The sequence below is a fragment of the Dunckerocampus dactyliophorus genome, chromosome 3 (genome assembly GCF_027744805.1).
Source record: "Dunckerocampus dactyliophorus isolate RoL2022-P2 chromosome 3, RoL_Ddac_1.1, whole genome shotgun sequence".
Classification (NCBI taxonomy): domain Eukaryota; kingdom Metazoa; phylum Chordata; class Actinopteri; order Syngnathiformes; family Syngnathidae; genus Dunckerocampus; species Dunckerocampus dactyliophorus.
Genome location: NC_072821.1, coordinates 37672253 through 37696743, shown reverse-complemented (window position 1 = coordinate 37696743; position 24491 = coordinate 37672253). Strand labels below are relative to the sequence as shown.

Below are 24491 nucleotides of genomic sequence, written 5' to 3'. Positions count from 1 at the left end.
TTAATTCACGTTTAATCGCAGCATCTCCAGCGGGATCACAGAGCGAGTGCTGACGGCTTGTAACGGAACAGCGTACAAATGTCACAGCACGTAGACTTAGCATTCACCGTCTCCGCCCACTCAGCCTCCCGACGGTGGAGCCTCGGAACTTGAACAGGCAGCAGTTCAATGTTGAATTGGTTTGTAGTGCATATCCTGTGGAGAAAGCTGGGGTCTATCCCAGCTGACTCAGTATGGACTGCTGGGGAACAAAGTCCACTACAATACACATCCCTAAGTGCGCCTCTACAAAAGGGGTCTCTAATTAGTGCCAGGCCAAAACACCTCCTGGAGTATTCAGCAGTCGCTGCATATGAAGCATCTACGTATAAGCTTTATCTACCTCTGCATGCACTGTAATGTCTTGGTATGGCCACACTGCTATTGGTGGAAGTGGGGTGTCTTAGAATAGTTGGCTGTTCCATTTGGAGGGGTTTGATTCGAGTATCAATCAAATGGAAATGTCATGTGCTCAAGATTGTACCACCCACAATTTGTAAATTGCTACTTTGATGTAAAACAACCCTTTTTAGTGTTTATGTTGTGGTATAGTTTAGATATTTGATCTGTCCCAACAGCAAAACATAAAATGTATCAAAATGACAGTTATGCTTGAAATGTATCTTTTCACAGAAAGCTGTTTTTTCCCCCTTTTTTAGTCGGAAACTGATATTTTCCTGAAACTTACCTATGTTCTACTGCTGATAACTAAAGAACGGAAAAGGGTAGAAAAAAACGTTTTTTCTGATGAAAGACGGGAGTCTAATCTTTCTTTTGATCGTTTCCATGTTTCTACAGCCACAGAACACGAGATTCTGTGTGCCTTGAAAGATCAGCCAAAATCGGTTAAAATGGCCGGTACTGGAAGGGATGTCTGTTGAAACATTTAATGAGTTAATTGTTGCAACTGTAGCCCAAATATATGCAGTAGTACCTCAGTGGAGAGTAGAAAGATAATAGTGTCTGGCCTGCACTCAAGCATGGCCTGGGGCTGCATGAGTGCTGCCAGCGCTGGAGAGCTGCGATTCATTGAGAGACACAATACCACACCTCAGCAGGGGTACAGTATTATTTTAAAACATGTGTTTTATCATTTGTCCAAGTATGCCTGGAAGAATATCCAAGATACAATACATAATTGGTGCACAGGAAGTAGATGAACAAGGCCCTGTGTGATTTAATATGCGGACATGGCACTCCTCCTTCCATCCATTATGTGTCCAGCGAGTATTATTAGATGGCTAAAACACATCATCACACACCATCATACATCTCCATTATGCTATTGCCTCAGCTAATGCCCGTGCTGAGCATTCAAACCCCCCCCCCAAATAACTCCCTCCAACAATGCAAATAATGAGCTGGGGCTGCAAATGACCACGTTATCTTCAACAATCAGTGGCAAATCTGCTGCGTCAGACATGTATGGATGTTTCTATATGCGTGTGTAAACGTGTGTGTGCGTGCTTCACTTGTCTCCTCGCTTAACTTCCCGCCGGTTGGGCCGAAGCAGCGCCTGCGAGCTGGGCAGCCTTCCAGGAGCCTGCAAAGCGTCTGAATATTCATCTTCATTAGAGGGGGCGCACCGTCGCCGCCTCCCCTCCCCCTCAAGCACGGCCGGCTCCTTCAACAAGGAGCAAGTGATCCAAATGGAAGTGGTGGCGGTGGGGGTGGGGGCTTGAAGATGACTTGTGTCTCGAGGCGTTGCATTGCACGTCTGCCCTTGTCAACGTGAACACGGTCGCGTTTGGACTTTTACACAATAGTCTGCTGGTCACCGGCCAAAGGAGATCACTTACTGGAAATAGAAATAAATTTGATGGAGTTACTCTCTCTGACACACACACACAAAAATAGACAAAAAGTACACGCGTCGTTTTCCATGAAACTTTGTGGAGTTCACTTTTCTAACTATTATAATGAGGCCCGCACTTTTGGTTCCATGCCAGATAAATGGTTAGCTAGCAAGGGGGTCTCTGCAGGTTTCAACAAGTCAAATTCAAGACTTCTTAAAAACAATATTGAGTGCAACTTAAGACCCATTTCACATCCATACTGGCAAAAAAGGACAAAATACATGAAGCATCATCAGAGGCACGCGAGCTGATAATGCTCCATATTGTAAATTCTGACCGGGCTGCACAGGTACTTCAGGATTTAAAAGATTTTGTGAGATTTTAAGAGAAATAGACATTTTAAGGCCTTTATTTCAATTGGTTCAAGAGCCAATTGTGGAATTTCCGCGACATAACATTCCTTATTTAGAAATGGAATATTTTCATAGATAGGAGTCTGTTTACAACCTCATAAATATGTTTTTATAAAACATGATTAGAGCTCTGTAGACATGAAATAACACCCCTATACAGTAGTCACCTTTACACTCTTACTACGTCATATAGTAGACATAAGAAAAAATAAGCCCTATAGGACAAATAAGCCCCTTGCTCGTGTGTGTTGCTGAAAATGTGCTCGAGGAGCTGAGTGGCGGGACAGACAGGAAGTAGCGTCGGGGGTTCCCAGTTCAATTTAGTTTGGTGGTAGCCCATGTTGGGGATTACTATGCCTGATGTGAGATCATTCAAACCTGCAATAAAAGCCTGCTTTTCCGCCGGTCAAGTCTGGTGCTTGTGTGTCTCACCCGACATTACAGTAACATTCCTGACTCCTCATGACCGGTGTAGAATTGAATATATCATCACAACGTCCTTGAATCTTCGGAATGCCTTGTACTTTACTTCATTTAGAGAAGCCGCAAAATGGCGAGAGATGACTGTACTGACGTTGTAACACCTTTTAAGAGCCCACAGATACCCTGTAACAGGTGACTTCATCATGCCCGATGAGGCAGAACTACGCGTCCTCGCAAACAGTCGCTGTGCTTGAAAACATTTATGCCGCAACAATTTTTTACACCCTCAGGGAAAAACAAACAAACAAAAAAAAACTGGTGCTACCACGAGGAGCCTCTAATTACCTTTATATGAAGCAAGCAGCTGCAGGAACAATTACTAGAAACATTCTAAATCAATGGAAATAATACATTAAGAAAACCATGAATTATCATTTCAAAAGCATGAATTCATAAATCTAATAAATGCATACGGTAAAATGCCTAAATAAAAATGGTCTTGAATTTGTTTTACAAAAAAAAGGAGCTTTTAATACAGGGGTGGCAGATGTGCGCGTCACGTTTCGGCATGGTCATGACCCCAGGATGCAGAGACAGGAGGGTAGTGCAGGTAAAAAGTCTTTAACTTAAGCAGGAACTTCCTTCCAAAGTGGCAAAAGGAACACAAATAGATAATGTAGCGGTCACAGTCAAAACCTCAAAGGAGACATGACATTCACGATGAACCAGCAAACGACAAAGAACACACATTCTCCTGAAGAAGCCAACTAATTACAAATGAGGACCGGCTGTGACTGGCAGCTTCCTTAGAAAGACGTGAAGGGGACTGAAATCAGCACAAACCAGGAAGCGGAGTGTAAAGGTGACTGTAGGGGTTAGTTAGGGATGTCCCGATCCACATTTTGGGCTTCTGAGTCGATCCAATTTTTTTTATAGTCTTGCTGTTCCGATCTCTACAGATCCTTTTTTAATAATAATAATAATATTATTATTATTATTATTAATAATCTTTTGTTACAAACATGAATTTGTGGAACTGAATATGGTTATTAAAATAGCATTAAAAATAATGCAACCAAAGTATTGCTGAATGCACTTTTGTATTCCACAGCATGACTAACAATATTGTTTGTCTTTTGTAACAAACTTCTGTCAGTCAGGTCTCTAATCCAATAAAAGATCCAACAAAGCCCATCCAATAAAATAGAAAATTGGAAAAAATGGGAGTGCAAAACAACTTTTAGAAAGCAGGAATAATCATTTGACATGGTCATAGATCTATTTGTGGTGTGATTTCTTTTAACAAACTCTCTCAGGGCCCCCTTGAAATCCATTGTATTTTTCCCAAATTCTGTTTTTTTGAATTCCGTTTTTTACCTTGTCCACTTATTTTACCAGCATAGAGTTTGTGCTGTTTGGGTTTGTGAATAAAATGCAAAAATCCTCACATTTATTGATGCAATACTTCGTTGTCCCATTTTGTCCAGTCATTGAGAAATGGATGCAGCTTGGCTAACCTTTCTAATGGGATGTCAGCCTCAGCACACATTGCTACAGCATCTTCAACAAACTGCAGCAGCCGTGCTTGTGATTAAGGCAGATGTAGTCACGGATGTACAGTAATTCCAATTGCGTTATTGACCTAAGATATTTTTATGACGCCCTTCTTTTGTTTACACGATTAGACAAAATGTAAGGCAAACAGCGCTCTTATTTTGAAGTGTTGTTGAGCTGGGTGCAAGAATAGACGTGCCTCTCGTCTTTTTCCCCACCACTCAGAGCCTGCACGTCGCGGGCATTGCAAAATGATCCTTACATTGAAGCGGTAAAACACAACAGGGTGAAAATATGCTCGTCCAGCCTGAGTAGCACGCACGCACGCACGCACGCACACACACACACACACACACACACTGCTGCACTGCTAAACTAAGCTAACCCCGGTAGCTTGCATTCACACTCCGTAACAGAGGAGCAACGTCCAAAGTGAAACTATCTTCTCCACGGTACACTGCGGACATGTCTGCACTGTGGTGTCGCGTTTTCTTCTTGCTGGTGGCGGGACTCCAGTGGCAACCAGCCTCGAGGTGCATTACCGCACCTACCACGTTTGGCTCAGTTATACGTCGTACAGCAACCAGATCGGCCTGATCTCACCGCGGATTATCCGATCTTCAAAATACAGCGGATCGGCAGCCGATTCCGATCCTGAAGATCGCATCGGGACATCCCTAATGGGGGTGTTATTTCATGTCTACAGGGCTAACCGCTATAAACAAGGGATGACTGTTGAAGTGTATCCTTATTTGTAAGAGAAGGGAATGTTCTAAAAATAAAAAGACCTTGCTGCTTTGATATGATGGTGACATACAGGCTGTATATCGTTTCCTCCAGCATCTTTTGTGATACATCTCTTGGGTTGGATGTCATTAACTCGTGCAGGTGCACCCAGTGTGATTTGGTGAGTGTACTGCATATCACATGACATCATATCCAGTCATGGACAAAATGATTAGACCACCCTAGTTTTTTTCAATTTATTGATCCATTTTAATGCCTGGTACAAGTAAAGGTACATTAGTTTGGACCAATATAATGATGATAACAAATAATTGAATTTAAGAGCTGGTATCTCGCAACTTCCAGTTTTCTTGATACTAACCAAAATCACTTAAGTTCTTGCATGAATAGCTATAGCATTGTACTGCCAAAAATGTAACTCTTATGAGCTATTTTTGTTGACATTGTTATATTTGTCCAAACAAAAAAAGGTACTTTTAGTTGTATCAGGCATTAAAATGAACAAGAAAGTGAAGAAACAAGGGTGGTCTCATTATTTTCTCCATGCCTGTACATTTAATGTGCACGCTATGCACATATACTTACCCATTCGCACATCCAAACGTGTTTCCCAGCCTCCAGTCTCGACTTAATAATGCACGGTGTACTCTGGAAATGCGTGTTTATACCCTCCCTCTCTATGTTGTCTTAAGGGTCCTCTCTGATGTCTCCTTCAACGACAAGTATCAATACACGAGTCCACTGCCTTCTGGTGCACAAGCTGCACAATTAGACGCACGCGTGATGGAGATGTGCCACAGATTAGCGCGCATCATCCTCGCAGGCTCCCATCTGTGAAAGGATTCATCAGGAGATGTAAAGGAACATCAAGCAGGCTTGGGATGGCTGCAGGTAATCTCACCACACTCCTTTGTTGTCTTTGTTATTGGGACTCATTTGCCTGCAGCTTCCGCGGACCTTTGACACCACTGGAATAATATTTAGCGTTAAGATTTTGCCGCCTCAAAGGGAATTTTTCTCTCCTTGGTGACGATGTTCCACAAAAGTATGACAGAAATTGTCTGTGACAAGCGCCACTCAAACAGAGCGGACCAGAACAGGCTTAATACTATTTATAAATCTCAGAAACCGCAGGGTTTGCAGGAAAGTGTGACGGAATAAGGGATGGAGGGTACGAGGTGTGTGTGTGTGTGTGTGTGTGTGTGTGTGTGTGTTTCCGCCTGAAAGCTTCTTATGACCTAAGTGTAACTCCTGTCTAAACATAGCTCCACACCAAATAGAGTGAAAGCGTCCGATGCGGAGCGCCGCCTAAACAAGCTTTAATCACTGCTACACTCTTGTTTGCTTCCCGTTTCTATTAAAAAGCACCAATTTCCGGCCTAAATGATTGCTAATTTTGAAAGTTTCCCTGCAACTAAGTTCATTAATTTCCCCGATGAAACACTACTAATCCCAGAAATAGTTTTATCCCGTGCGCCACAACTTCAACTCTTGACTCTAAGGCGCCTAACGCTTCCAAGAGCACAGCGAGTGTTCCAGTCATACAACACGCAGTCCTAAGAAGTCCCACAGGATTAGCCAGATTATTGAATCACGGCTTTAGATAATACCATCGGTTACAGTTTACTTTGGAGAACAGATGCAGAAAAGGAGATGGGGTGGGGGGGCAATATGGCAGCCTGGCTCATGTGCTAATGATAGCGGCGGTTCGAGCAAAACAGATGCGGTCCAAATTTGAACAGCTGTCAAACGTGATGAGCGTGACACGGGCGCCCGCGGTGGAGAAGCGGGCGCACTTTTGCCTGCGATACGGCGGCCCACACGTCAACGCGACACGGCGCGTGACAGGTCACGCTATCGGTGAAACACCTGCCGCTCGGGCGCGTGGGCACCGGGAACAACCAAGACGAGCGAGGAGAGTCGGGAGATTATTTAAGAATCACACACGCGGCGCTGGTGGCTTACGCTGGGACTCGCGTATAATCTGCACGGCGCATAAAAATAAAACGTGTCTGAAATAAGCTGTGTCACTGGCAGCAACACATATTGCACACAAATAAAGTTCATTTATTTGTTAGTTACAAGGATTACACCAGTAGCACCGTGTGGCGAGGTAACAAGTAGCCACTCAATTCCCAACTATGGAACCTGAGAAACGAGATACTTTGATGCAAAGCAGAGTGGGGGTTTGTTTACCTGTGTGATGGAGCGAGGCGTAGAACCAGGCTTTATACAACAAAGTTCTGCAGACAGGTGCTATTTTCAGGCTTTTTGTGCACGCGTTTTGCCATGTTTGGCACATTTTTGCATCGTCAAGGTGGTATGTAAACATCGCTGACAGCAAACAGGACGAGCGGATCAAAGCCAGCAGACCATCAGCAGAAAACTATACTCTGCCAAGTACGTGCGGCAGAGGTGGAAAAAGTCCCTACCCCTTCAAATTTAGGGCCGAGGGGAAGAAGCCACTAAGAAACGGGACACCACTTGATTCTCATTACATCATCACCCTTCACCGCTTGCTGGCTGCGACAGGCAGATGAGATCATGAAATTGTTCATAATAAATGCTTCTCTCACAAAGTAAGGTGCATACATTTCTACATTACTTCAATGTTTTATAGCCTCATATCAGAACACCTTTTTTCCCCAATAAAAGCCACACATTTTTACAAACTGTGGCATTTATTGCAAAACAACAAACAACAAGAGAAGACAAGAAAGTCGAGGAGAGCATTTTGTTGCATTTAACTTCTCCATACCGGGATTGCAGCCTTTGGAAGGTGCTGGGGTGCTGTGTGGTGTAGCAGAGGGCTGACTTCACTTGGCTCAGCATCTCCTGCAGGAATGACACATATGCATGACTGATGGGCTACAACTATTAACTCATTGGACAGACAACACTATTAGTAACAGTAGGTGTGCTGAAAACCACTCTAGAGTCATGGTAAAAAAAATAGATGGGACAACTTTGATAATCTGGTGTGCTGTCCACATATGGCCGCGCTGTTTACATCTTTCCTGACCACCCATACTGTATGCCGAATGCAATACACGGATCTCACCCTGATGATTGTTGGTGGACTAGGGTGGCTATAATTCACAGCAAGCTGATGTCACTACGACGTGCTGCGTCACATGAGCGATAAGACAGCTAATATAAACCGCGAACGTCACAGTACACTTCAGTAATGTAGATTCCCCTCGCCAGCGAGCGACTTTAAAATACAACTTACAATGAACAGGCTAATGTGGTCGCTATCATCTCATTGCAGTGAATTTAGATATGGGTGTTAGACGGCTAGTTATAACTAGCGACAACCAGCAATGTAAAAGTATTTACGTGGAGTATCAAATGATTGAATAGCGAATAAAACATGAGTGACGTTACTTACATTATATGCTTCTCAAAATAAAGCGCAATGAAATATGTTTATGATATTGTAAGTCGTTTTCAAACTAATTGTAGTCAAAATGTGTGTAAATAATAATCTATATATGTATCCATGTAGCATATATATCCATTCATACAATATTACTTCAAATTGTTTTCAAGTTTAAAAACAAAACAAAACAAAAAAACCCTTCATTTTTAAGGAGTGGCGGCTTTTATTTTGTAGTGGCGCACCGCCACGACCAATTACATGTAGCGGAAACCCCGCCTCTCTAAACAGTGTCTGGCAGGCTTTGGTTGCTGCTGCACAAAAAGTTAAAACTGACAGACTCCATGGATGGAAGGCTTTTCCCAGTTATTGAAAAGAAGGGTGGCGATATTGGTCACTGATTATTGTTATTATTACTATATATTTATATTTATATATAATTTTTGAGAATGTCAACAATATTTATTTGTAAAGTTTGTGTTGTTTGTTGATCATTCTGACCTTTAAAAAATGAAAAAGTAGTGAGATGGGAATATTTTTCTTTGAGTTACCTAATAATTGTGCACACAGATATTCTCAACAAAAACCAAAACCTCACTTTTACCTCCTTAAATATTCCAGTTTGAGGTTTATTAACATTTCGGATTACACTGTTATTGTTAAATAATAAAAATAGTCATTTATAAAGCACATTTCTTAATAATTGTGGACCCAGTGTACGTCCCAACCAGAACGGGGATCACGGGAAGAAGTGGGAGGTAAGTCACCTTTGAGCGTTGATGGGGATGTCATACAACCTCATGTAAAAAAATAGAATATGTATCTTTTCTATAAAAATGTATCAAATATACATATGAAATATCAAACACCATAAATCAGAATATCTTAGAAACCCAGCATATGTAAGCAGGATAACAACATACAATATACAGAAGAAATATGCTTTACTTACATTTGCTGCTTGTGAACACAGAAGCTAATGAAGATCAGAAAGGACCTGTGGATAGCTGCCCTGGCGTACGCCTGTTCAGTTGCTTGTAAGAAATACGCCACTTTTCACTCTTGTGGGAATTTGCCACAAAAACAGATTGTTACATTTATATTTCTCTGACAGCTTCTAGCTAATCTAAATATTATTATCCGTACGACGACAGCTCTTGTATTGGAGCTCATTAGCAATGCGCAGGTGTACCTAATCAAGTGGTGATTTATGCCTCCACCTCCGTCGGACAAACAGTGAGTGTGTGCGGTGCTCAGAGACATGTCAAATTACACTTGAAGCACTCAAACGTCCTTCAGCTGAGGGACAACATGCTACTTAGGACAGATGATTTAAAGGGGGACGTTCTGGCAAAGACATTTTATTAGAATGCTGCCAATTTGCATGTGTGATTTAGTGCAGCATGACTCTTTCAATCAGTGGGTAGTGGACTTTATATATTTTTTAAAACACAGACGTGCTGCTGCTGGACCTCCTAAACATGCAAAGTGTGATGGTCGGCTCCTGATGCACCCGGTTAAGGATTTGAATCTTCGTACTGAGTCAGGAATTATGAGTCGGAGGTCTCCATGAGCCTGGGGAATCCAACGAGTCCTTTGGCTGTTGCTAAGTACGCAAGGTGAGTTGCTTCACTCCAGGACACACAGACACACCCTCTCTCACCATTTGCATTATAGCGTAAGGGAAAAATAAAAGAAGGCACTACATACAAGTGTAAAAATAAGCGCAGCTCGTGTAAAACCAGTGTACGTCAGTCTTTTTGTAATTTCCCTTGTAGCTCAGATTAGCATCAAGCCATCGAGTCGTTAAAGGGCCACCCCTCCCTCCCTGCATGCAGAGCACATGCCGTGCATAGGGCCCCACCATCCATGGGGTGCCCCGTTTTGCTACCGCACTCATTGCTACTAAAGCCTGTTATTCCGTGGTGGTGTAATGGTACAGCTGCTCCCTTGTTACGGCTGGGGTGTGAATTCAATCTCACTCCTCAACATTTTTTTTTGGGATTCTGTTCATTTGGTATTTTGCACAATAATTTATTGAACAATTAGTTTCCCACGTATCTGTATGTTTTTTTTTTGGGAGGGCAACTGGTGCCTAATGCTATGCTAATGTAAATCTTTCAGCTACATGCTAAATTTCATGTATTCAGGGCATATTATTTCAGAAAATACTAAGTATGCAGGTAGATTTGTTTAAGAAAAACGGGCGCAGTGCATATTAATCAGCATTTTCATGTAAATATGCAAGATTGTACACTAATCCCTCGCCACTGTGTTTCAACCTTTTCACTTCATCATGCTTTTTCAAAACTATATAAATGAATGAATCAATAAGTGGTTGAACATAACCTATTATTAGTCATAAAATATGCACATTTAAGCCAAGTTTTATTTGCCTAAATTAAACATTTTCAAGCATAAAAAGGGACTAAAATACAAATATAAGGCCTTCAGAAGATGCGTTCAATCAATAATCGCAACAGTCGTGTTCCATTTTTTTGTCCGTTAGCTGCTAATGCTCAGCTGATTGAGGACATGTACGCTACCTGTCAAGACTGTCTAAAAATCCACACTTGCTGTGACATTTTGGAAATGAACGTGCAATTTCAGTGGGAATTAATTTGACATGTAACATTCTGCTTATTCTGTGCACCCGGTGGTTGCTGGTTCCATCCTCAGTCTGTGAATACATGTCAACACATTTCTACGATGTTTTTATATTCATTCTACTTTCCAATTCAGCTTCATCATTTCGGCATTCACACGCAATTTCTGCTGAAATGAAAGGGGTGTCCGAAGTGGGACTGTGGTTTTTTTTATTGGGCTATGGCATATTCTACAAATATAATTTAACCGGAAAAAAGCAACAACAAATATGGAAGTATCGGCAGTAATTTTACAAGAATAAAGTTCAATCATGAAGACAAAAAAAAGTAATATAACGTGAATGTTTTTTACAAGAATAACATTATTATTATTATTATTATTATTATTATTATTATTATCGTAATATTATATATAGTATATAATATTATGAAGTAAAATCATTTTAATGAAATATTTTAATAGAATAAACTTGTATATAACTTATATATATAAATATTTTTTAAAAAAGATGTTTTGTTTAAAGTCGTAATGTTATGAGAAACAAAACAAACAAAAAAGCTATGATTTAAAAAAAAATAATTAGGTTACAGGAAAAGTTATAATGTTATGAGAATAAAGTCCAAATATTATGGGAATAAAGTCATAATTATGAGAAGAAAATGTTGAAAGTTGCAACAGTTTGGGGAAAAAAATAACCCACAGAAATGAAAAAAATGGTTGTAATTTTATGAGAATAAAGTCAAAATATTAAAAGAAAAAAGTCCTATTCTAAACAAGAAAAAGAGTAGCAATTGTACAAGAATAAACTTGTAATATTATGAGGAAAAAAATGTCGTTTTAGTAGCATAGAGTTGAAATGGGGATGTCGGTGGGCCGATATTATCTAATGCTCTACTCGTATATGCCTATTGGCTCCCGTATATTCCGGCACGCAAATGACCTTGTCAAACCGCCTCTCACGCGTGTAAACAACCGTGGGTGGCTAGCTAGCTAGCTAGCTAACTAGCTAACTAGCTAGCTCCTTCCATCCCATCCATCCATTTCTATGCCTCAGAGCCTCACTTGTAGGAAAGTTACAATTCCAGTTACAGTAAGCGAAGGTAAAGTCGTGCGTGCTGGATGAGGAGCGTCTTTTTCATATATTATAGGATGTATTTTCATTCGTATACATGTTTGTTAGGCAGATTACTTCTTCCTCTTGTGTAAGTGTTGGACCACCTCGACTCATACGAGTGCTTCGAATGTAAAATCCAACTTGAAGCCTTTCAAACTCATGGATCCGGAGCTTCAGGACAAGATAAAAGGTATGTAGGATAGAAATTCACTTACATATCTATCTGCAGATGAACTTTCATGAAAATCTTTGAAAAGTATGTTTATTTTGGCCTGGAATGGCTGTGTACATGCAATTTTGTAGTGTGGAGTGGAAACCAATCCAGCGTGCTGCCGCACTAAGGGTGCTCGGCGTACATGACGATTATGACACTTGATTTTCTTCCCTGGACTTTTTGATGATCACAAACATGTAAAGGACTACTCTATTGACTGAAGCCTAATGGTAAGTATTTCTCAGATGTTTTACAATGTTGTTTAACGCCACGTTGAGAAGTTAATTGCCAATGTTAAATGCATTAGCTTCATGTGTTCCTTCCACTGCAGGAGATGTGTGTTGCACGTATCGGTATCGGCTGATATTGCTATTGGAAATTGAGAGTTAATATGGGACATCCCTAGTTAAAACCCATATTTAGAAAGTCATAAACAGGTTTTCTATGCTTGAACTATGAAAAGATTCCATTTATTAGTATTGAATCCTACTTCACTGTTGGGTCTGGAACCATTTAACCGCAATAAACGAGGGAGGACTGTATATGACAAAGCTGAGATGCAGTTTTTTCTTGTAATATATATGCATAGAAGGTCTTAGCATTTAGCTTGACAAAACACCAAAGTGGCAAAGTCTCATCCTTTCATTTTGATATGGTGGAAAAGGTGTGGACAGCCCTGACCTCATGTGTCAATCTTTCACCAAACACCAAACAGTGGATGCACAGATAAGATATCTTTTTTTAAATGGCTTAGGGTTTGTTGTGCTTAAAAGTATAATCCAACGCCATCTGAGTTATTGGCGCAGGCGTGAAGTGACGCTAAATATCAGTAGCATGTCGTCAGCCAGCGTCAGCGTGAGGCTAAAAAGACATGGACGCTGGCGTCTGTGCTTCCTCCATTAAGGATATTGTTGAGGTGCGGTGGAGTCTAATAACATCCTTTCCCAACGTGGGCATCTGCTGGCCCTCCATTGTTGGGGAATGTCAGGGATGCTTTAAGCCGTTTGGACTTTGCTGTGATGGATATTGGCAAACAGCTTGCCTCTGTGAGTAAGGATAACCTTCCATTTGATCAATCCTGCACCCGTCTCTAAGACTATACCACCCAATAAATCAATAGCCTCGATGTGTGTTTGCCCTGCTGCTTTTCCATTCCCCTCCAAGTCTCTTTTTAAACACCCGCTTCATCCTCCAGCACTTTCCCTGCTGTATTGTTTCCAACATGAAGCCCCCACCCCACCCCCACCCCCACGCCCGTCCCCGTTTGTTTTAGCTTGTATTTGAGCGCCATGATGTAAAAGCATGCAAATGTTGCTGTGCTCTCATTTGTCATGAGCATCAAACAGCATGTCACACTTGGATGTCTCTTTTTTTTTTTTTTTTTTTGTGGGGTCGGGGGGGAGAGGGGTTCTTTCGGGAGGAAGGGCTTCCTGGAAAGCATGAGCAGAGAGAGAGCAAGAGGCAATTTCCCATCAAACAAACAGAGGAACAACAAAGCACGGAGGTTGCGTGTTCCGAGCGTGTTTTTTCGAAGGCTTGCAGGAACAAGTGTCACGTTTTTATCACCGGGATTTGACGGTCGCCGTCTCTTCCAACCCTCCAAAGATTCAGGGGTAAGCAGGCGGAGTCCGGCGACTTCAAATAATCTCACATAGCGTGTCAACCGCACACACCAGCTATTAATTAGAAAGCGTCAATCCCTCCGAGGTTTGGTCTTGGTGCGAGAAAAGAAAGAATATAACGGTCCCGTGGCTGCCGAGCTGCGAGCCATTTCAAGTCCGTGCTCAAATGCGGCCTCCCGCTGCCGAGTAGCCACCAGAGATGCAAGGATGGGTCCATCCAAACATCTTCACTGTGTTTACGCGACGTGTGTGTTTGCTGTGACACACTTTCTCGCACAAGAGCGCACACGACACTAGAGCTCCAAATGATGATACGCTGTCTTGTAATGAGCAGAGCAGCATCGCTGCTGTTGCCACGGTGACCCACCATCCCCTGGTGGACCGGCCTGGACACACCTCATGTTCTTCTAGCTCTAACTTGGACACACTTCAAGTACAGTCGGCACTCGCAACTTGACGTTTTGAATTTTGCGGTTTATATGCAGTATAAGTGATGCCGTTTTAAGCACATGTTCTTTTTTTTGGCCTAAATTAAGCATTTAACAGCATAAAAATTGATAAATTAAACTAATTAAAACTAAAATACAAATAAAAGGCATTCAGAAGGCGGATTCAAAGACGTGGATGAACTGTAGTAATCTATGCTGGTCACTGGGTGTCAGCAGTGTTACTATAATGTTCGGTGAGAGACACAAGCACCAGACTTGATGGCAGGCGTTTTTTGCAGGCTTGAATGATCTCACAACAGGCACAATACGCCCTAATAATAAAAATGCGGGCTACTTTTGTGGCCGTTACACGCGCAAACCTGAAACTCACTTCCTGTCTGCCTCCCTTTCAGGTCCCCAAGGGAACACATTTATAGTAGCGCAAACACAAACACCAATCTTATTTATGTCTTATTTTCTCTTATTCTGTCTTATATTGGGTAATAGGAGTGTAAAGGTATAACTAGGGGGTGTTTTATGTCTAGAGGGCACTAATTATGTTAAAACATTTATTTAGAAGGTTGTAAACAGGCTTTCTATGCTCTAACTAGGGAAATATGATAAAATATGACTACATGCAGGAGAAGATTATGATACTAATCATGTTAAAAAGTCAAACTCATCAAAGTGGAGCTTTGAGGTTTTTTGGACAGTGACTATGCAGATTTGACCTTTCTCAACGACTGCAGTGTCATTTTATTGGATAGTATTAAAAGCACAGAAGCATGCGGAGCCGAAGAGAGGATATGATTATCATTTTATTGCTGGGAAAACAAATATTTCCATGAGATAACATCCCTGCATCTACATGAGTTGTCTTAAGCTGAGGATGAACTCTCATTATCCCAAATGAGGACAAAGATATTCCCATAAACCTTCCTGATGCTTCAGTGTCTTCTCGCCGCGTCCTTTCGAACATCAGAGGCTCATTTGTGCCTCCATCCGCTCCCATCTTATTACACGCATCTCTTAATGAAGCGGCAACGGAATTGCTGTTACTTCCGCCAGCAGGACTGTCCTGCATAATTGCCGAGTAAGTGGACTAGATATGTGAATGTGAATAAATAAGCCCGGCGTAATTAATGGGCACCAACGATTCGACCGGCGATAATTAAACACGGGCTGCGTTTTTTTTTTTTTTTTTTTTTTTTTTTCAATTTGCATGATGAAGGCATTTAGTTAACATTGTGTTGTTACAGGTTGCTCGTTCGCCAAATGTCAACATATCAGAATTCTCACGGCTGCTGTTAATTATCTTGCAGAGCTTTAACGCTAAATCAATTAGCTTTAATCTGCCACTAATTGAAGTACACTGTTCTTATCCCAACCTCCTCAAAAACATTTTTTAGCAAGGTTTCGTCCAGGGATGGTCATTGGATTGTTTCCTCGAGCCACTATCTTTAAAAAAAAAAAAGTAAATATTTGATCTTTGCTGTCATACTGAACTGAAATGAGAATTGTGTCTTGAACAGATTAATAGGATTGACATGATTTTCTATGGGAAGACTTGACTTGGTTAGAGCCCGTTTTGGTTTGAGTCGGTCATATTTCACACATACAGGAGTTGCAAATGGTGATTAATCATGACTAATTCATTTAAAAACTGATTAATTTGATACAAATTTGTAATCATTTGACAGCCCCAATTACTACCACTTTCAATTCTCCAATTGCAACTTTTTTTCTTGCAAAATTCAGGCTTTTCTCATTACAACCGTTTTCTTTTGATTCTCAAATGATGACTTTCATCTTTCAAAATTACATCTGCAGTCTTATAGTATTACAACTTTGGTCTTGTAAAATTGCAGTCATATCTTCAGATTTTTTTTTTAATATTGCAACTTTTTCTTGTTAAATTGCAGAAAATTTGATTTTCGCAAATTTACTCATTTAATCAAATAAAAAAATTTTAAAAAATTATTTTTTATTATTTATTTTTTTTTTAAAGTACTAAATAAGGCTGTTAATTCATGTTAAAAACCATAGTTACAAGTTCATAAATAGGTTGTCCTCGGAAAATACTGGATTTTTACTATTGACTAATAAGCACGGCATTAATGTATAGGTATTAACAGTTTTAACATCGTTATTGATGTAGCTTATATATGGAGTTATTGTGTGGAAACTTATTTCAAATATTTGATTATGTAAGTATAATTTATTATTATTATTTATTGACATATTTACAGGATTTGTATTTTGTGTGTATTTACTTTGTATTTCAGATTTTTGAAATATATTTGTCTCATAAATTCAAAGCAATGCTAAAAAAGTGTTTTGGGGGGTTTTGGAACCCCCAAAAAGTGGGAAATTATGTTGTAGAATGAATTTTTCTGTGAACTCCAACTGCACTGAAGAAGAGATCAACTTGACCTGAGGTTGTTTAACATTTGCTCTGTCATAACGTGTTTTGCTAAATTCCTTAAAGTGCAAAGTGCACCTGTGATGTAAGCTCCACTCCCGTAGATGGAAGGATGTCCAGATTCAGTCATTTGTTATTGTTTAGAACAAACAAGTGGAGTTGTCCCGGTTTCTCAATACTCCATGACAGACGCCGATGGGGGCGGGGGATGCCATATGAAATCTGACTGGGTAGGGATATACTGTAACTGGTGATATAACACAGAGCATCGCTGCCCTTCTTTAGATGTCCAACTCCATGAGACTGTATCGACAGCGCCTCCAGTGGTTGCAGCCAATAAATGCATCACTTATTTCCTCCACGTCTTCAGCGAATTAATAACCGATGCCGCACAATCGTCGGTTATTTGACAAATCGATTACTATGCCCGCGACACGCCAAGGCATTTTATTTCCCTTTGCCCCGCCTTTGCCCTCATCATCCGTTCGCATTTAAGTTTGCTTTTTATGGCGCCGTTTGCAACCCGGCGGAGGTCAGCAGTCATTTGCATATTTTGACATTTGAAACAATGGAAGCGGCGCTCACTTTTAAAAAGCTGCCTGCAAGCGGCGGAGGCACTTTGGAGAGGAGCCCTTCATGGGGCGCTGAATACGATAGCATCAGATGAAGAGGGCAGCTCTTGATGATGAAGAACAACCAGCGTGTTGGCGTGCATACGGAGTCTTTCAAAAAAAAAAAAAACAGTTACATGGTGAAGAAGACGAGGAGGAGGAAAACATTTTCATTGACCTCCTGAACCCCATCCTGTCCGTGAATGCACCACCTGAACTGTATTACAACTAGATGCTGTCAATGCGACACAATGGAGGCTGCCGAGAAACTTCCCTGCCACCTCGGAAGCCTGGGCTCGTAATGATGCCTTCCAGGAAACTGGGAAGAACAGATTTTGCTCCTGGCTCCCAACCTTAAAATTAAACCTAAAACAATTCTACTCCTGAGCCAATGCGCACAAAAAAGTGAAAATTGGTGAAAACATGCACTTCTACTGTGTTGCCCGTGCTATTATTTTTCTGACAAGTACACCACATGGCAAAGACACCAACATGAACTTGAGGACAAAGCTCTAAAAATCTTCCTCTGTAACTTTAGGGTTTTTTGCAGAATCTCCAAGAAACTTGGTACACACCTTCAGGGGACTGACGAGCACCTGTGGGTAAAATTTGAGCAAGATTGATTGGAAAACATGGCCGTCATAAAGCAAAACCTCTCTGGGACTCAGCAACTAATTGTCCATAAGTCAGTGCCCATAATTTGAATGATTAGAACACTTTGAAGATACTGTATCCGCATGTCTTCAAAAGTATTCTGATATTAAACCAGAGGGGGCGCCACACAAGTCACATACAGTTATGTTGAAAAATTAGTACGCCACGGGGTGTCCTCATTTTTTCACATTAAGCTAGCTCTTCTATTCCTGAACCGATGCACACAAAATGGTGAAAAGTGGACAAAACATCCACCCCTACTGTGCTGCTTGTGCTATTAGAGCCGCATTGACTTCAAATGTTGCACAAACCACTATAAACATCTCTCTAACTTTAGGGTTTTTTGCCTCCCCATCAACATGGGCTAAAAGATCATATTTCTACAGGCCACCCTGTCTTCTTCTTTACTTCTTCATTCGCACGGAATAAAACTGGAGCGGGTACCTAAACCAGGGGTGTCCAACGATTTTCCAGCGAGGGCCACATGGTGAAAAATGAAAGGATGCAGCTTTGGCACTTTGATGTTTTGTAATGCAACACATGGAGATATGCAAAGAAGTTATGTTATATCACGTCGGGGTCATCAGTGTGTCAAACTGGAACTCCCCTTTTTGGTGCCTACACATGTGCGCCCAAAACATTGTACCCAAATCACGCCCTCGCCCTGACTGCTGACGGGTGAGAGATATGCCCCCTAGTGTGTACCACCAGTTTGTTTTGTTTTGTTTTTTTTATAGTCAGAGAAAAAAACATAATTATGTGTAATGAGAGAGTATTTGTAGATAGCTTATTCACTTATCCAAATAAATGATTAATGGTAGCAATGAAAGAATGATGAGTAAATGGTAAGTACAGGAGTAAAATGAATAAACACTGTATGATAAAGTATAAAGTGATGCCTTGGTTAGCATCATGAATCTGTTCCAGATCTCTAACCAAAGCAAATTTTCCCATAGAAAATAATGTAAATCCAATGAATCCGTTCCGGACACCCAAAAATGTTAACACGAAACACATCTTATAGACAATTATAGTTTTACATGCAGAAAATGGGGTGCAGGTATGACATCATGAAGAGGCGGCTGTTCTTGTTGTTACGTGCTTGCACATGTTGTATTGAATAAATGGAGCCGGCACGTCCTCTCCAATGAGCACAAGTAGGCCTGTCACAATAATCGATAAATCGATTAATCGAACCATTTAAAAAAACAAAACAAACAAAAAAAACGGGTCAAGCAGCGGAACCTTCGCCCCGACAGTCAACGCTTACTGAGGTGTTTGGTCGGCAAAGTAAATATAAGCAAAATTGTGCGCGCTCACAGACGATGTCGCTCGCTGCATTGCAAAAGAAATGCAACCATTCAATATGATTATATGCCATAAATTTAATGCCAATAACTGATGTTTCCGTGAAACATTAAGAACAACGTGGTTGATCTCGAATATCTTTTACTGTCAACAGCTTGCAACTCAGCCAACAACATATATACAGGCAACCTCTGTGTCAAGCTCACACAGGTACACTATACTATACACAGGTACACTATATGATATACAGGTACACTATACTTGATTACCATCTAGTGGTTCAAATGTGAATTACACCTTTAATGACAATAATGAAAAAAAATGTCTCACAAATGTCAATAATATCGATTATCAACCATAATTTGTAGCACCATCAAAATGTTAGTGACAGGCCATTGCACAAGTTTGTGAGGTCTTGTCCTGCAAAGAGTGACTTTAGACACCGTAGACCTCAGATGATGTACTTTGTTTGACTGCAGATGCCGTGAACATGCTCGGGAATTTGGAATGCTTCTGTTTTCTTGTTGGAACCAAAAATGAGTGTCATGGATGGAAAATGAGATGGGCAGAAACAAGCGTGAACAAACCGGATGGTATTTTAGATGCTAAACAAGCAGGCGAACACAAGCCACGGCGAAATTTTAGCAAACATTTTGGATGTTAACTGAAAAACACTCTAACCAGGGCAGACATTAACCAGGGTACCACCGTATTATAGATGATTAGATATTATAGATATGAATTAATTCCAGAAGGTCAGACAAAAAAACAAAACATACAAAAAAACGAGGTTTTTTTTTTTTGCATAGAAAATCATGTTAATCCAACGAATCCGTTCCACACACACAAAAATATCAAAAAAAACATGCAGATTGTAGAGCATAATTATAGTTTTACTTTGAGGAAACAATGTGAAATAATGATAAATGAAGAATGCATGGAACTTATTGTTGATGCGGACTTCCCGTACATCCTGCCGAGATGGAATTAAATCGTTTTTCTCATCTTCTTTATCAGATCGCTGCCACTCACAAATTTCTTTGGCCCCATGGCGGGTTATTTAGCAGTCCAAAAAAAATGGGAAAAAAAAAGATTAAAAAAACGTGAATAGTACTGCTTAAAAAAAAAATAAATAAAATAAAACATGATGAGCAGCACAAGTAGAATAATAGACTCCACAAATGTGTCTAAAACCACTGGAGTTCTTGAGTGTGATCCCTGCTACCTTCAGCATGTTAGAGGATATCAATCAATAATGATATTTAAAACCAATAGAATGCATGCTTGGGAGCAACTGGATGACTGTATAAAAGAAAGCTTAGACCAGTAGAGGGCGCTCTTGTGAGTAGAAATGCAAAATGTTTAATAAAATGCAGCATGTATAGCAGCGTGTGGCACAGCATTATCTTGAACAAGACGTGGAAAGTCTGCTACGTGCACGCGGACGAGAGAAAGAAATAATGATCCACGCCGTGCCTTTGCTAATTGGGGATGTCTGCCGTTGGGGTCAAAGGGCATCACACCCAAACACTGGCAGCTCGATGCTTATTGAATATTTGCTCCAGCAGCAGCTTTGTTTATGGCACTGAGTTATGAGGAAGGAGGGACGGACGAAAGGAGGGAGTGAGGGAATGAGTTCTGTTATTTATTTGGAATTTATTTGTGTTTTTTTTTTTTTTTTTTTTTTTTTTTAATGCTCCATGCGATGAGATGACTTTCATGTCAAGGCAGATCACTTTTAACCTGGAAAAACACCCTCAGCATCCTCCCAACACTCACACCACGTGCACAATGACCGCTAGAGGGCGCTGATTGTCGACCACTCACATCTCTACGCGCGCGCACACACACATACACACCCACACACACATACACGCATGGATTTACAGCCATGATGAACATGACCTTTCCACGAAGACATTTACTACATCCCTTGCAATGTTTTATTTTATTTTATTCTTTTTTTATGCTGATATTGTGTTCTACTGTATATTCCTTTATGGAACATTTATGCATATGACAAAATTCTTGAATCTTGAATGGAACAGATGGCCAATTATAATACAATAAATGCATATTCAAGTTAATAACTATAATAATAATAATAATAATAATTAATAATAATAATACATTCTTATTAAACGTATATATTTGTTTGTGTATATATTTTTTGTTTGTGTCATACTGCAACTACCACTACTACTACTACTATTACTGCTGATACTGATACTACTAGTAGTACTACTACTACTGAAAATGTTTTGTCAAACTTGTAGTAATTTTAGTGTCGTATCACTATTGCCACTACAACACCTACTCTTTCTACTACTACTAAAAAAAAAAGGTATTTTAGATTTTTAAATGATAAAATATATTTATGTATGATATATTTTCAAGGCTTCAGTTTAGTGACTACTGTTACTGCTGATACTGCTACTAATAACATTAAAAAATAGTATTTGTCTTTTTTGAAATATCACTTACTGCTACTAAAAAAGGTTTTCATGATAAAATGTATTTAGTGTCTAATAATTCATTTGAGTGAATTTACTAATTTGGTTTTATTTAATAGGCTTATATAACGTATCTCCCAGGCTACTTAAACATGTTCATGTATGTAATCCACTACTGCTACTACTTCATTTATTAAGGAGAATAATAATGATGATGGAACAATAAAATACATATTATTTTATAGTCAATAGTGTTTACTTTTGTCTCTTATGTTTATGTACACTGTGTGTGTGTTGACAGACAGATCACGTGACAACAGGTCATTCGTAAAAGAGGTGTGTTCAGTAGAAATGAAACCAATTAGTAAAAAGGTGAAACAGCGCGTGTGTATGTAATGATGATGGTGATGATGATGGTGTGAAGACGACCACCTTTGCGCGCCTGTTGACCCAATGAGCGGCGCTGGGGGGGCGGGGGGTATGTCTCTCTTTCCTTTTCTCTCTTTCTCTTCAGCGTCGCATCTCTCTCTCTCTCTCTCTCGCTCTCTTTCTCTTCCATCTCCTCTTCCTCACTCCTCCATCCTCTTCGTCACTCCTCCATCCGGCCAGCCAGCCTGTCGGAGCTCAACTCGGAGCTCCTCCGTGTGACGAGCAGCGGACAGAAAGAGGATTTCCAGCACACTCTTAAACATTTTTTGGGCGGGAGGAGAGGAAGGCTTCTTCTTTTCCTTCCAGCTCGTGCGCACTGGAGTTGTTTCTTTTCTTTTTTTCTTTTTTTTTTTTTAATACAGAGAAGACGCGAAATGACGCAGGAGAGGAGAGGAATGCATGTCTCACTATAGTAAGTAAAGCCACGGTTATGATTTAGACACCTCACTCAAAGGTATTGATGAGCGTCATCATCATGACCATCATTGTCCAACTTAGAAGACGGTCTCCTTGTCCTCAGTGCGCCAAGTGCACCTGCTGCTTGAGCGCCAGTAAGAGGAGATGAGCACCACAACTTCACGTCACGCACGCCGAACGCCACGCCGCCGTTTTTTAAAGAAAAAGAGCGAGGGGCAACTTTGCTCTAGTGGATCTGTGGCTTAAATTCCACGAGGAAAAGGTAAAAAACCTGAAAAGACGAACGGGCTTTCGGTGTGTGTGCTACCTTGGACAGCTGCCTGCTTCGACAGGGAGCTGTCCTGCCTGCGCGGTGCTGAAAGTCCTCCAAGTCACGCTGTGATGAAAATGCACCTCAAAGATGAAAGGGAATGAAGTGGGATTTTATTTCATTCGCTCTTTTTTTGCATGTGTTGCAAATTCACTACCATTTTTTTCAATCTTTATTTGATCATTTAGTATTCCGTGTGCATTCCCAGTGTCTCGCATCTCTCATCCACCGCATCCTCAGTGTACTGCGCCGGGCGTTATCCAGCCGTCAGAAGCCTCTTTCACTCCTTCCTAGTACCGCTAACCTATTCCCAAAAATGTCCACATCCGCGTCGTCCGTCCAGAGTATCACATCATTCCCCGGCATCCTGCACCCATCACCTGTATCCTTTCCTCGCATCCCTCACCCATTCCTGCATCCAGCATCCTGCCCCTATCTCCCATATCTTTGGCCTGTTTACCTAAAACTTGTTCCATTTCCCCAAAATCCTGCATTTGTTCCACGTATCTGTTTAAACCATTGTCAGTATCCATGATATCTCCCATGACTCTCCAGTATTCCACATTTGACATCCTGCACCAATCACCTGTATCCATTCCCTGGCGTCCCTAACTAATTCCCAGTGCCCTGCATCCAGCATCCTGCTGCTATTCCCAGTATCCCAGCCTTATGCATCTTCCAATTCCACATCAGTCACCAGTGTTCCGCATCCTGCACCCGCCACTCATCACCTGTATCATTTACTCCTTTCCAGTCAATGTTGCACATTCCCAAAATCCTGCATCTACAGTATTCCAAAGACCATCCCCAGATGCTTTTGACTTTTCCTTGGCATTCCGTGTTAATCCCCAGCATCATCCGGCTTTTTCACATCCCAAATCCAGCCTCTTGTTCCCATCACTGGGATAGTTCACTCGTTTCCAGCCTCCTGTGCCCATTCCCAAAATCTTACCTGCGTTCCGCAACCATTCCCAGTGTCCTACATCCATCACCAGTATTGTTTCCTGCATTACTCCTCAACATCTTCTATCCATCCCCACCATTCCACATCCATCCCTCGTGTCCTAAATCCAACATTCAACAACATTCCAGCATCCTGTGTTTGTTCCCTCAATCGTCCATCCAAGCCGAAACCATTCCCAGTGTCCGGTATCCTCAGCATCCATCCACCCTGGGTTCTTAATCTAGCATCCTGCCCCCACCACTGTAATATTTTACCCATTTCTAGCAACGTATCTAGCAACACTTGTATCCTTTTCTCTCATCCTGAACACATTCCTGCATCCTTCTATCTCCCATATCTTTTGCCCATCTCCCTCAAACTTGTTCCATTCCCCAAATCCTGCATCCACCCCTAAACCATTCCTAGTGCCCCACATCCATCACCATCACCTCAGCATCTTCCATCCAGCCCCACGATTCCACATCCATCTTTAGTCTCCCAAATCCAGCATCTTGCTTTCTTCACTGAAATATTTTATTCATTTCCAGCATCCTGCGTTCATTCCCAGAATCCTACATCCACCCCTAAACCATTTCCAGTGTCCTGTA

The 24491-nt window shown here is 41.0% G+C and overlaps 1 protein-coding gene across 3 annotated transcripts in view; it reads left to right on the top strand.

Annotated features, from left to right (window-relative positions):
* Positions 1-12375: 12375 nt before the first annotated feature.
* Positions 12376-24491, top strand: part of cdh8 (cadherin 8) — a 157401-nt gene continuing 145285 nt past the window's right edge. For 2 of the 3 annotated variants that reach the window (XM_054770546.1, XM_054770544.1), the window contains exon 1: positions 22368-22625. The gene's annotated coding sequence lies outside the window, so the exon portion shown is untranslated. Of the gene's footprint in view, positions 12517-22367; positions 22626-24491 lie in introns of those variants that run through there. The other variant, XM_054770545.1, reaches the window with a different exon arrangement.